Source organism: Heloderma suspectum, chromosome 2 (assembly GCF_057233095.1).
Source record: "Heloderma suspectum isolate Gila_16-S chromosome 2, 16-S_ref, whole genome shotgun sequence".
NCBI lineage: Eukaryota > Metazoa > Chordata > Lepidosauria > Squamata > Helodermatidae > Heloderma > Heloderma suspectum.
In genome coordinates, this window is record NC_139459.1 from 382,379,917 (window position 1) to 382,394,104 (window position 14,188).

At 46.9% G+C, this 14,188-nt stretch overlaps 1 protein-coding gene across 1 annotated transcript in view; it reads left to right on the forward strand.

Annotated features, from left to right (window-relative positions):
- Nucleotides 1-14,188, forward strand: part of LOC146356375 (uncharacterized) — a 980,383-nt gene that overhangs the window by 278,408 nt on the left and 687,787 nt on the right. The window lies entirely within an intron of this gene.

A 14,188-nucleotide genomic window follows, 5' to 3' on the forward strand; every position in this document is an offset into this window, starting at 1 on the left:
CAGAAATATTGGGCAGATTTCCTTGCAGGACAGGGAGTTCTTAAAAAAAAATTGTAACCTTTTCCTTTTCGAGTCACATTGCTCTAGCAGTGAAGAAAGGAAAAATGTCTGCATCTGTGTTAGTTGAGGAGAGAAAGATGCACGATTAAGGCCCATGGTTTGCTTTTTAAATTGTTGTTGTTGTTCAGTCGTTCAGTCGTGTCCAACTCTTCATGACCCCATGGACCACAGCACAACAGGCCTTCCTGTCCTGCACTTTCTCCCGGAGTGTGCTCAAGTTCATATTCATTGCATCGGTGATGCTATCTAGCCATCTCATCCTCTGCCGTCCCCTTCTCCTTTTGCCTTCAGTCTTTCCCAGCATCAGGGTCTTTTCCAGAGAGTTTTCTCTTCGCATTAGGTGGCCAAAATATTTCAGCTTCAGCTTCAGTATCTGTCCTTCCAATGAGCACTCAGGGTTGATTTCCTTTAGGATGGACTGATTTAACCTCCTTGAGGTCCAGGAGACTCGTAAGAGTCTTCTCCAGCACCACAATTCGAAAGCATCAATTCTTCGGCGCTCAGCCTTCCTTATAGTCCAGCTCTCACAGCCATACATTACTACTGGGAAAAACATAGCTTTGATTAGACGGACCTTTGTCAGCAAGGTGATGTGTCTGCTTCTTTCTATGCTGTCTAGGTTTGCCATAGCTTTCCTCCCAAGGAGCAAGCGTCTTTTAATTTCATGGCTACAGTCACCGTCTGCGGTGATCTTGGAGCCCAAGACAGTAAAATCTGTCACTGCTTCCATTTCTTCCCCTTCTATATGCCAGGAAGTGATGGGGCCAGATGCCATGATCTTCGTTTTTTGAATGTTGAGTTTCAAACCAGCTTTTGCACTCTCCTCTTTCACCCTCAACAAGAGGCTCTTGAGATCCTCTTCGCTTTCTGCCATTAGGGTGGTATCATCTGCATATCGGAGGTTGTTGATAATTCTCCCGGCAATCTTAATTCCGACCTGTGATTCATCCAACCCGGCGTTTCAGATGATGTACTCTACATATAAGTTAAAGAAGCAGGGTGACAATATGCAGCCTTGTCGTACTCCTTTCCCAATTTTGAACCACTCGGTTGTTCCATGTCTGGTTCTTACTGTTGCTTCTTGACCCTCGTACAGGTTTCTCAGGAGACAGTAAGGTGGTCTGGTACTCCCATCGCTTTAAGAATTTGCCACATTTTGTTGTGATCCACACAATCAAAGGCTTTAGCGTAGTCAATGAAGCGGAAATACACGTTTTTCTGGAATTCGCTTGCTTTCTCCATGATCCAGCGAACGTTGGCGATTTGATCTCTAGTTCCTCTGCCTCTTCGAAACCCAGCTTGTACTTCTGGTAGTTCTCGGTTCGCATACTGCTGAAGCCTAGCTTGTAGGATTTTGAGCATCACCTTGCTGGCATGTGAAATGAGCGCAATTGTGCAGTAGTTTGAACACTCTTTGGTGTTGCCCTTCTTTGGAATTGGAATGTAAACTGACCTTTTCCAGTCTTGCGGCCATTGTTGAGTGTTCCAAATTTGTTGGCATATTGAATGCAGTACTTTAACAGCATCATCTTTTAGGATTTTAAAAAGCTCAGCTGGAATACTGTCATCTCCACTAGCTTTGTTGTTAGTAATGCTTCCTAAGGCCCACTTGACTTCACTCTCGAGGATTTCCGGCTCAAGTTCAGTGACTGCACTATCATGGCTATCAGGGACATTCAGTATATCCCTGTATATTTCCTGTATAGTTCTTCTGTGTATTCTTGCCACCTCTTCTTAATCTCATCTGCTTCTCTTAGGTCCCTGCCTTCTTTGTCCTTTATCATGCCCATCTTTGCACAAAACCTTCCCTTTGAGATCTCCAATTTTCTTGAAGAGATCTCTAGTCTTTCCCATTCTGTTGTTTTCCTTGATTTCTTTGCATTGTTCATTTAAGAAGGCTTTCTTGTCTCTCCTTGCTATTCTCTGGAACTCTGCATTCAGTTGGATAGATCTTGCCCTTTCTCCCTTGCTTTTCACTTCCCTTCTTTCCTCAGCTACTTGTAAAGCTTCATCAGACAGCCACTTGGCTTTCTTGCATTTCTTTTTCTTTGGGAGGGATTTCGTTGCTGCCTCCTGAACAATGTTACGGACCTCCGTCCAGAGTTCCTCAGGCACTCTGTCTATCAGGTCTAATCCCTGAAATCTATTCCTCACCTCCACTGTATATTCATAAGGGATATGATTGAGGTCATACCTGAATGGGTTAGTGGTTTTCCCTATGTTCTTCAATTTAAGCTGAAATTTTGCAACAAGAAGCTCATGATCTGAGCCACAGTCAGCTCCAGGTCTTGTTTTTACTGACTGTATAGAGCTTCTCCATCTTTGACTGCAAAGGACATAATCAATCTGATTTCGATATTGACCATCTGGTGATGCCCATGTGTAGAGTCGCCTCTTGTGCTGTTGGAAAAGAATGTTTGCTATGATCAGCGTGTTCTCTTGGCAAAACTCTATTAGCTTTTGTCCTGCTTCATTTTGTACACCAAGGCCATGCCTGCCTATTATCCCGGTGATTTCTTGACTTCCTACTTTGGTATTCCAATCCCCTATGATGAAGAGGACATCTTTTTTTTGGTGTTAGTTCGAAAAGGTGTTGGAGGTCTTCATAGAACCGATCAACCTCAGCTTCTTCGGCATCAGTGGTTGGGGCATAGACTTGAATTACTGTGATGTTGAATGGTTTGCCTTGGATTCGTACTGAGATCATTCTATCATTTTTAAGATTGTACCCCAGTACTGCTTTTCCCACCCTTTTGTTGTCTATGAGTGCTACTCCATTTCTTCTAAGGGATTCTTGGCCACAGTAGGAGATATGATGGTCACCTGAATTAAATTCGCCCGTGCCTGTCCATTTAATTTGCTGTTTCCCAAGATGTTGATGTTCAATCTTGCCATCTCATGTTTGACCACCTCTAGCTTACCTTGATTCATTGATCTGACATTCCAGGTTGCTAAACAATATTGTTCTTTACAGCATCAGATTTTCTTTTCACCACCAGACACATCCACAGTTGAGTGACCTTTTGGCTTTGGCCCAGCCGCTTCACTCTTTCTGGCGCTACTTGGAGATACCCTCTGCTCTTCCCCAGTAGTATATTGGACACCTTCTGACCTGAGGGTCTCATCTTCTGGCGTCATCTCTTTTAGCCTTGTGATATGTTCCATGGGGTTTTCTTGGCAAGAATACTGGAGTGAGTTGCCATTTCCTTCTCCAGTGGACCACATTTTGTCAGAACTCTCTGCCACGACCTGTCCATCTTGGGTGTCCCTGCACGGCATAGCTTATGGCTTCACTGAGTTATGAAAGCCCCTTTGCTACAACAAGGCAGTGATCCATGAAGGGACTTTTTAAATATAGCTATGAATTAGGAGGTTCTGGAAGGCTCCAGGACAGGTCTTGAAAGAGGAACCCAAGTTCCATGGCCCCAGCGCCTTCCTCTTTTTGCCAGCTCAGAACCTGGCAAGGGGAGGGAACTCTTGGCCTGGTCTCACCTGTTTTACAGAAGCATCATCACAACCGCAGAGGGCCAGAGAGGATCACTTTGGTCTCCAACCCAGTAGGGATGGGGTGACAAAAGGAGCCAACAGGGTTTCTCTGCTCACTCTGCTTGGCTGCAGAGGCTGAGTATTTTGCTCAAACTCATTTGCTGATTCTTCTGCTGAAACACCTGAGGGACCAGCCATTTTCCTCAGGGCTATCAGGCCCTTTCCAAATCTCCTTCCATCATTGTTGGTGTGACCATCAAATGCATTACTTAGACACATTTCTTCCTTTGGAGACAGAAAGGAAGGTGGACAAAGATCCCCTCCAGACCCTGAAAAAAAAAAAGACTACCCTATGGGATGGATTTTTACAAGTTTTTCATTTTTAATATTCTTTTTAAGTGGTTATTCTTAATACATTCTTAGGGCTGCACATCACTTCAGTCTGAATCCTGAAGAAGACTGGGCAATTCAAGGAAAAGAGGTCCAGTTCTGGAGTGTGTTGGGAGCATCCCGAAGCAGCCGGAAGTGGGTTGGATCACTCCCAAATCACTGCAGGACACTTTGGGCTACTTCGGCCCAATCTGGGCTGTCACATACACAGCTGGCGAACCCCCTGCTCCATATCTAGACTATGTGGAGCACCCACAGCCACCGCCGTATTGGAGCGAGTTGCAGTGGTGACTCTTCTTCTTCTGTTAAGTAAATGGTGCATAGTCTGTGGCCCTGAAAGGGCCGTCTACACATCATTAGAGGTGTACATGGGCCATTTTTGCCTGTAAAATTGTGTAGATGGCCCCTTTATGGCTGCAATCCATGCATCATTTACTTACTGGAAGAAGAAGAGTCACTTAAAATGGTGACTCCCTCCAAAACTCTGGTTGCTCCCCATGGATTCAGGTAAGGAGGAGCTGGGGTCTTGCTGAGTTGGTGGTAGGTTGGTGGGAAGGTGTCAAGGGCTCCTTGGTGGCCTCTTTCAGTCTAATCCAGTAGCCAAGTCCAGACACAGACAAAGGGATTCTTTTCAAAGCTTTATTCCTTTTTTACAACTTAACAACTCTACTATCAGCGACTCTTGCATTGTGAATCATTCTAGAACCCAAATGAAGCCATTATCTTACTGAGCCCCCATATTTGTTTAATAACACTGATGATACAAAGGCAAATCTCCGCACTTTCTGCTTTCTCCCCCACAACTTCATAATGCAGAACCTTTTAACTCAGAGCCTTCCACATTTAGCTTGAGGGAATGGTGTTCTCTCTCTTTCTCTGGCTGTGGATTTGGAAAAGCCCCTGGGAGTTGTCTCATGGTTGGGCAACCAGGCTATCTGCCCCTCTGTTTCCTTTCCCAGCCCTATCAGCCAAGATCCTTTCAACTGGAGATGCCACAGACGGAACCTGGGCCCTTCTCCATGTGGACCTTATGCTTTCCCACTGATCAATGGACAATGTTATATAGGGGGTGCATATGTCAACTCTGCTAGAAGGAGTCAGACTGTTAGGCTACTAAATAAGGATGGCAGAATGATAACAAATGACAAAGAAAAGGCAAAACATACAAACAACCTCTACCAAATTCTTACCCATCTCCCCTGTCCAGTCCTAGATTCCTTAGATAAAATAAGTAGCAAGCACAGGCAGACCACAGTTTTGGGATGAAATGGGATAGAATGATAAGAAAACCAGAGAGAAGCAAAGGAACAGCATAACTCTCACTTGGAAATGATGTGTGATTGGTAGGGGTGTACGAAACCCCGCTTACCTGGCTCTGCCGGGTTCCGCAGGTGGGGGGAGGAGATCCATTCCTCCCCCCGGAATCCTCGACGGGGGGGGGGAGGAGATCCATTCCTCCCCGCTGGAATCCTGCCTGGCCAGCTCAGCTCCGCAGCCAGGCTGCGGAGCTGCCGGCCAGGCCAACCTGCAGCAGGGCCTCCAGCTGCTGCTAGGCTGGTGCAGACGCAAATGCCATCCAGAGTAGGGGACGCCATTTGTGTCCCTATGGATGCCCGTGATAGGCTATGTAAATATTTAAGTAGCTTATCACGGCTAAAACGGGAACGCAAATGGCGTAGGGGATGCCATTTGTGTCCCTGCTTTAGCCGTGATAGTCTACATAAATATTTACATAGCCTATCACGGGCTACCATAGGGACGCAAATGGCGTCCCCTACTCAGGATGCCATTTGCGTCTGCACCAGCCCGGCAGCAGCCGGAGCTGCCGCCGGAGCCGCAGCCAGGTAGGCTCCATTTTGCGGGGCTTTAGCGGGTGTGGAGGAGCAGGGGACTCTGTTCCACCATGGATTCCAGGGGGCTGAATTCATTGGAATTCGCCCCCCCCGGGATCCGTGGCAGAACTCTCCAACATCCCTAGTGGTTGGTTTTCAAGAAATCATAAAAAACGCTTGCTGTGGCTCTCTTTTTCTGCTGCTCCAACCTGCTCCATTGTTTCTTTCCCTTGAATCTGAGAGCACAACACAGAGGGAACGTGTGTTAGAATTGCACATATTAAGCCCACACACTCATCTTTTTAGTCAAGCCAAAAGTGTTGTGTCACACAAGAGCAACAGAAGCCTACTCCAAAAATTCCTATGTCTGCTAATCTGCGATAGCACTGCACTGAACTGACCCCTGACCACCACCCCCAGCATATAATTGTGCATATTCTCAGACAGCAAAAGACTCAAGTGCCTAGTCCCCTGGAAGCTCCTTGTCAAATGTCAATGCATTAGCAAAAAAGGAGAGGAGAGGTGCAGCAGGCAGAATCATTGAGTGAATCATAGAGATGGCTTACAGAATGAAAATTGGTCAGAGTCATTCACTACACGGAAAGATCATTGTTCAATTGGGAAACACGGGGGGGGGGGTGTCTGTGCCAGCAGCAGGGCAGGCACTCCAGGCAGGCACTGGCAGGAAGGCAGGCAGGAAGGGAGGGAGGGCAGAGAGGGAACAGATCTTGGAGACTAGGAGGCATAATGGAGATCAAGTACTTCAGGATCAATAGCCCCAGTAATAAAGTTAGCTGGTCGATCCATCCGATTGGGGTGAAAAAAATAGCACATCGCAGCAAGAACTCAGCACCCCTCAATACTGTATACAAATGTTGCACAGATGTAGCAGAAAGTGCACATTTCAGAGATTTAAATGTGCGCAAATTCGAGGCTTTGTGCGTGCGCATCCCCTTTTGCACATATTGATCTCCGGGTCAAAAAAAAAAAAAAAATCAGGGAAGCCAAAACAAGTACGTGGGGGTGCGCGACAGTGATCACTGATCACTAAGTGCTTCGACGAATGGCAGGAGAGGCAAGCAGTGGGGAGTTCTCACACCCCTAGTCGAGGGATCCCTGCACAGCGCTAGCATTTTTATTGGACTTGTAAGCTGCCTTGGCAGAAGTTTATCCTTAAAGGTGAGATATAAATGAAAGGAAGAAAAGAAAGGAGGGAGGGAGGGAGGGAGGGAGGGAGGGAGGGAGGGAATTCCTTGATTTAATTCTGTTCCTGATAAAACAGAGGTGCCAGATTACTTGATCATTCAAAGAGGAAATAACAAGCAACAACCAGAACCATCATACATTCATTGCATTATGTTGTAGGTCCTTGAGATTTTTTTCGTATCTCTCTGAAGATTATTCAAAATGCATTCAACTATCAATACTTAAGAATAAAAGCATTGATAAGGCACAATTTTCATTATTTTACTGAGCCCACATATTTGTTAACCAAAATTGATGATACAAAGACAAAGTTTCACCCTTTCTACTTTCTCCCTGTGACTGTAAATAAAGAAGAGCCCTTTAACTTAGTCCCTTCCACAGTTAGCTTGAGGGAACTGAGTTATTTTTCTCTTTCTCTGGCTATGGATTTGGAAAAGCCCCTGCAATGGTCGGCAAAAACAGGTTATAGACCCATTTATGTATTTCCTCTCCAATGGCCAAAGCAGAGAAGGGCCTTTCCCAGCCCTGTCAACCAAGATCCTTTCAACTGGAGATGCCACAGACAGAACCTGGCCCTTCCATACAAGAAGTATATGCTCTGCCACTGATAAATGAAAATGGTTAAATTAGGGATGTCAGAGAATTCCACCACGGATCTCGGTGAGGCCGAATGCCAGTGCATTCGGCCCCCAGAAATACATGGTGGAACGAAGCCCCCCATCCCCCCACCCCGTGAAAGGCGCGTGAAACAGGACACCTACCTGCTGCCATTTGCTTCTTCATTATTGCCGTGATAGGCTGCGTAAATAATTATTTGGCCTATCACGGCTACCGCAGGGATGCTATTTGCATCCCTGCGGAGGCTGTGATAGGCTACGTAATTATTTACGTAGCCTATCGCAGCAAAAAACAGGAACGCAAATGGTGGCCACCGTAGCCACTGCCGTTTGCGTTCCTCTTTTTTTTTTCCGTGATAGGCTACATAAATATATACATAGCCTATCACGGCAAAATACAGAGACGCAAATGGCAGCGGCTACGGCGGCCGCCATTTGCGTCCCTGTGCAGCCCAGCGGCTGGATGTCTGGCTGCGGGTAGGGAAGGATGGAGAATTTCTCCCTGAATCTTCGTGGGACTGAGTGCCAACACATTCGGCCCCCCTGAAATCGGCGGTGAAATTCTCTACCCCCCTTGCCCCCCCCAGGATGGGACTTACCTTTGGCGAATGTCCCTCCCGGCGGTGGGTCCCAGCGGCAGTTCGTCGGATTTTCAGCGGGGGCGGGGGCGGCAGCCGGTCTTCCGACCGGCTGCCGCCACCGCCATTACAAGTAAAGTAAAAAAAAAAAACCCGTGATAGGCTACGTAACGAATAACGTAGGCTATCACGGCTAGATTTCCAAAGTCGCCCGTGATAGGCTATGTAAATCGTTACGTAGCCTATCACGGGTGACATTGAAAAAAAAAAGCGCGTACGCAAATGGCGGCGGCCCATGGGCACCGCCATTTGCGTTCCTTATTTGGTCCCGGTAGTCTACGTAAAGATTTACGTAGACTACAGCGAAAATAAGGGCAATGCTATTTGCGTTGCCCTTATTTTCGCCGTCGTCTACGTAAATCTTTACGTAGACTAGACGTGCCAAACTAAGGAACGCAAATGGCGGTGCCCCATGGGCACCGCCAATTGCGTACGCGCTGTTTTTTTTTTCAAAGTCACCCGTGATAGGCTACGTTACGATTTACGTAGCCTATCATGGCTGACTTTGGAAATCTAGCCATGATAGGCTGCGTAAATCATTACGTAGCCTATCATGGTTTTTTTTTTTTTTACTTTTGTAGTTCACGGCCGGGGAGATGGGGCGCTTCTCTCCAGCCTGAATTTTGGCCGGGCAAGGCGGGGTGCCTCCCCCCCCGGCCTGAATTTCGGGGGGAGAAGTGAAGTGCCTCCCCCCCACCACGAAGCAAGCTGCGGGACAAGGTAAGTCCCTTTCGTACATCCCTAGCTGCGGGTAGCCCCAGCCGGCAACTCCATGGAGTCACTGTGGAGTGAAGCTTGCCAGTGAGAATTTTGGGGGAGGGACGGAATGCCTCCCCCCCCCGCAAATGTTACCCTTCAAAAGGATGCAGATATCAACAACTCTATTCGAAAGAGTCAGGCTGTTAGGTACATGTTGCCTAGGATTTTCTCCTCTGAGTGGCAGCAACTGTCCAGGGTTTCAGACACAAGTCTTTCCGAGCCCTTCCAAACCCAGGGGTCTTTGCAAGCCCTGGAGATCTCATGGACTGACCCTGAAGCCTTTTGCATGCAAAGCAGGTGTTCTACCATTAGGCTCCAGCCCATCTCTGTAAGATAAGCAGAAACCCAACACCAGTGGAGGAGGGAGGGGAGGGACCATCTGTGGCTCTTGGGGATGGGTCTGAGGCATAGCAGGAATATTCCAATCATCTGCTGCTACCTGAGCTCCTTTGCTGAAGAAATTGGGCAGAAGATTTTGGGACGTGATGTAAACAAGGCATTGAGCCATTGTGAGGAAAATGAAAGTTGCACAACTTTTTATGTCAAACAGGTTGAGCGATCTTTCTGATATTCTCAGGTCCTAGAAGGAAGGATCATTTTAGATACCCTGGAAATTTCAAGAGGAATAGTGAAACCTGAGGGAGAAAGAGCAATTTAAAGACAAAAAGCAAGACCCCCTCCCAATGTCCAAATTGACACTGGCAACATTTTTATAGTTCAAATTTTGGAAGAGACCTGAGGCAGCACAGTCAATGCTTAGGAATGCTTGGAGTTGCAGTCTGACACATCTGGAAGTTGGGGAAGGCTGCTCTACAAAGAAAGTGGGTAGCCCCAAATAATTTTTCAGCAGTTTTCCACAACCCTACAGTCACCTCTGCATAGCATCTTCTCCATCCTGTCCACATGGTTCCTCTGCTTTGGGAAGAGTAGAATTTCATGTGCACTTTCTGGAGGATGTGGTGTCAAGGCTTAGCTCATAATTTCCCTGCAGTTTGGGGCATGGTTCAGAACTGTATAGCCGTAAAAGGAGGGGGATAAAACTGTAGGTTTTTTGCTCATTGAAATTTGATTATTGAGGCTGCAAGCAGTGGATGGGGCAGGGGTCAGCATTACCAGCCCCTTCTGCAAATAAACTCACAGGCATGCCCTCTGTGTTGAAGACAATTCCTTCATTCTATGAAGGATGCTGTTTTGAGTGGTTAGGGGTCTTTTACACACCAGCCTGCAAGAGGATAATTTAAACCTCTGGACAGCCTGCTGTGAACAATTTGCTCAGCACTTTGCAGACAAAATCGCTCGGATCCTCTCTGACTTGGATTAGGGGTGGACGAAAGTCACTTACCTGTCCTCGAAGGCCGTTCGCAGTGGGGGGGAGCGCTTCGCTGCTCCCCCCGCGAAGTTCAGGCCGGGGGGGGAAGGCTTCCCGCCTCTCCCGGCCAAAATTCAGGCTGGGGAGGAGGCGCCTCACCTCGCCTGGCCGCGAACGCGAAAGTAAAAAAAAAACAAAAAAAAACGCCCCCTGATAGGCTACGTGACGATTCATATAGCCTATCACGGCTAGATCTGCAAAGTCAGCCGTGATAGGCTACGTGAATTGTCACGTAGCCTATCACGGGTGACTTAAAAAAAAAAAAAAGTCACGTGATTAATGCCTCCCTTAGGCAAGGCAGAGTTCCAGCCTGCTTGAAGGAGGCAGTGGTGAGGCCTTTGTTAAAAAAGCCCTCCCTGCACCCAATCATATTGGATAGTTATCGGCCAGTCTACAATATTCCATTTCTGGGCAAGATATTGGAGCACGTGGTGGCCTCCCAACTCCAAGGATTCCTGGATGAGATAGATTATCTAGATCCATTTCAATCTGGATTCAGACCTGGTTATGGGACAGAAACAGCTTTGATCACCTTGGTGAATGACCTGCACTGGGATACTAGACAGAGGGAGTGTGTCCTTGTTGGTTCTGCTGGAACTCTCAGCGGCTTTCGATAGCATTGACCATGGTACCCTTCTGGGCCACCTCGCTGGGATGGGACTTGGAGGAACTGTTTTACAGTGGCTCCATTCCTTCTTGGAGGGGCAGACCCAGAAGGTGGTGCTGGGGGACTCCTGTTCGACTCTCTGGCCAGTGGCTTGTGGAGTCCCTCAGGTTTCTGTTTCGTCCCCCATGCTATTTAACATATACATGAAACCACTGGGGGAGGCTGTCCAGAGTTTTGGGCTGCGCCCGTTCCTTGAGATGTTTGACTTGGCCACAGTGACACATACCTTAGTTACATCCCATTTGGATTACTGTAACACACTCTACGTGGGGCTGCCTCAGAAGAGTGTTCGGAAACTTCAGCTGGTTCAAAGAGCTGCTGCCAGACTGCTGACTGGGGCTGGTTAAAGGGGCCATACCACTCCTCTGTTAAAACAACTTCACTGGTTCCCGGTCTGTTTCTGGGCGCAATTCAAAGTGCTGGTCATGTCCTATAAAGCCCTATATGGCTCGGATCCATGGTATCTGAAAGAATGTATTCCCCCTATGAGCCTACTTGTGCGCCGCCATTTGTGTTCCTTATTTGGACAGGGGTAGTCTACGTAAAGATTTACGTAGACTATGGTGAAAATAAGGGAACGGTATTTGCGTTGCCCTTATTTTCGCCATAGTCTAAGTAAATCTTTACGTAGACTAGACGTGCCAAAATAAGGAACGCAAATGGCGGCGCCCATGGGGCGCCGCCATTTGCGTACGCGCTTTTTTTTTTTTTCAAAGTCACCCATGATAGGCTACGTGACGATTTACGTAGCCTGTCATGGCTGACTTTGGAAATCTAGCCATGATAGGTTACGTAAATCGTCACGTAGCCTATCACAGGTGTGTGTGTGTGTGTGTGTTTTACTGTACTTTTTTTTTCACGGCCAGGGAGACGGGGCGCTCCTCCCCGGCCTGAATTTCGCCCTCAAGGGATGGGGCACCTCCCCCCCTCACCTGAACTTCGGGGGGAGAACCGAAGCGCCTCCCCCCCCACCGCGAAGCAAGCTGCGGGACAAGGTAAGTCCCTTTCGTCCATCCCTAAGATACTCTAGACACAGGGTTGAACCACAACAGTTTACTGGTAGACAACTAAACGTGTTTACACAATGGGGCTGAGTGATACAAAAGGCATTACAAGAAAATAAAAGTTGCAAAATGCAAATTCTTTTACACTGGCTGCACTTAGACTTTTCCAGGCTGCTTCCAGCTAGGTTTCTTCAATAGCTGCTTCACCACTGCTTCACCTCCAGCATCTGGATCCTGGGCCCAGCTCTGGCTGATTTCACAAGCCAGGATGGACAAGGGTTTGGAGAGGAAGTGGTGGGCTTCAGTCCTCCAAGCAATTTGTCCACATCCTCATAGCCTCAGATACATGGAATTTTATTATTATTGTTATTATTGTTGTTGTTGTTTGCAGAACCAAGTGTTGGACTGGGGGCTGGGAGATCTGGGTTCTAGTCCCCACTCAGCCATGGAAGCTCACTGGGTGACTTTGGGCCAGTCAAAGACTCTCAGCCCAACCTACCTCACAGGGTTGTTGTTGTGGGGATAAAATGGAGAGGAGGAGCATAATGTGAGCTGCCTTGGGTTCCTTGCAAGAGGAAGAAAGGGGGGATATAAATGTAATAAATAAATAAAATAAACAAAAATGTCTGGTGCCTGGTATAGAAATGTGCAGCAGTTCTGTGGAGAAATCTGCCCCTTTTCACGTTCCTTGTCTTTTGTACACTAAGCTCACGTTGATGTTCAGAACAAGAACATTCTCTCCCCACTCCTCCTCCAGTATTCCCTTCCCAGGCCTTCTTATAGAGTTTGTATCCAGAGATGACCAAATCCCATCAGTTATCTCCATTCCATCTGGCTTCCATTATGCCCATTATTTCTGGGTTCAATGTCTCTGGTGTGTAGATTCTCTGCTATGACCTTTTTGACTGGCTTTCTTCTTTGCACATTGCCTATTTCCACACCATTCACATGCTCCCCTTCACCCCTAGGGATGATTCAGTCTGAACTGGCAGTTTCCCAGCTCATGTCAGCTTTTGTCCAGAGTTCAGTTTAAAAGCTTCTCTTCCTTCGTTTTGGTATTAAGCACCAGCAGCTCTATTTCAAGGGGAGCCCAGTTCCATTCTCCTTCTCCATCCACATCATTCCCTCTGTGTCCTAAGCTCACTTTTGCCAATGTTCCATGTCTGACATTTCACCAATGAGGCGATGACCAGAGGATGTTGCAACGAATGAAACACATTAAGTGCCCTCTGGGCAAGTCAGCCTCCCACTTCCTAACAAAAAGTGCACCTCCGTTCCAAGACAGTCCACTTTCCTCCTTGGCTGGTTCCTTCATGGTCCTTCATGTAGGCAACATGGTGCCAACTGTCTGCCGGAAGGAGGGCTTCCCTTTGCTTCACTTCCTCTATCATACAGGGCTGTTGGGAGCAGACAGCAAAGATTAAGAAGCAAAAGGACTTTTTTTTTACCCTGAAAAGAGCAGTCCAAATTACTCTTAGTAATTAGAAGTTGTGCTGTTAAGAAAGGTTACGTCATTGCAGCGATAAAGAGTCTGTGTCACTCTGATATTCTTTATTACACTGGGATGAAGAAACATTTCATCGGTCCATAAAAAAAAAAAAAGCAGTGCATTACAAAAGAAATTGAAGTTGTGGGGAACTTTTCAACAATGGATTCCACTGCCACCATCTTGAAAAGTTCAAACAAGGTACTGTCCCAAAAAAGAGTACACCACCTCGGAAGAGGCACCCACCATCTGGAAAACCCTCCCCTGTGCAGTTCAGGAGACAGAAAATGTGGCATGTTTCAAAGGCTTCCTGAAACGCCCTTCTTCCGCCAGGCCTTCTCTGGCTTGTAAACACTTGCAATTGATCATCTGCTGCTCCATCTTAGTGCTTTTAGCACTGGTCTATGTTGTTATTGTTTTTAATAGTGTTTTAATATGGCATTTAAATGGCATGTAAATCAAGCGGAGATTTTTAATATTAAGTGGTATATCAACAGTATACCTGAATTAAGACATACGTGAATAAAGGAGACTGTGCTTTTAAGAAAGGTTACGTCATTGCAGCGATAAAGATACTGTGACACTCTTATATTCTTTATTACACTGGGATGAAGAAACATTTCATGGGTCCATAAAAAACCAACAACAACAACAAAAAGCAGTGCATTACAAAA